The sequence below is a fragment of the Cynoglossus semilaevis genome, chromosome 14 (assembly GCF_000523025.1).
Source record: "Cynoglossus semilaevis isolate Cse_v1.0 chromosome 14, Cse_v1.0, whole genome shotgun sequence".
NCBI lineage: Eukaryota > Metazoa > Chordata > Actinopteri > Pleuronectiformes > Cynoglossidae > Cynoglossus > Cynoglossus semilaevis.
The window spans coordinates 20,338,124-20,338,477 of record NC_024320.1 but is presented as its reverse complement, the minus strand read 5'-3'; positions in this window follow the sequence as shown (position 1 = coordinate 20,338,477).

Sequence of the window (354 nt, the reverse complement as noted above, 5' to 3'; positions counted from 1 at the left end):
TTTGTAAATCAAAAATACATCTTTGATTTTCTTCGGGTTGGTGTTCGAATGTCGAACTCCTGTTGTCCTTAAATGCATCACTTGATGTCTCTGCGACATGTATCCGTTGTGTTTATGCCAATTTCGTCAGGGCTATGGCGCCCCCTGCAGTCTGTTGCTCCTCCGGGACAGCACTCCAGGTGTCTGACAGCATCTTTTCAATATTACTACATTTACTTACTTTTCTAAAACTTCCCAAACGCAGGTCAGTGCTAAGGTAGGGCTATGTCTACTTATCTATAAGAAACTTTAGGCAATTCTTTATTTTACATGACGACCAAAACGACTTGACTCACAGACAGAAGTGAGGGAAAG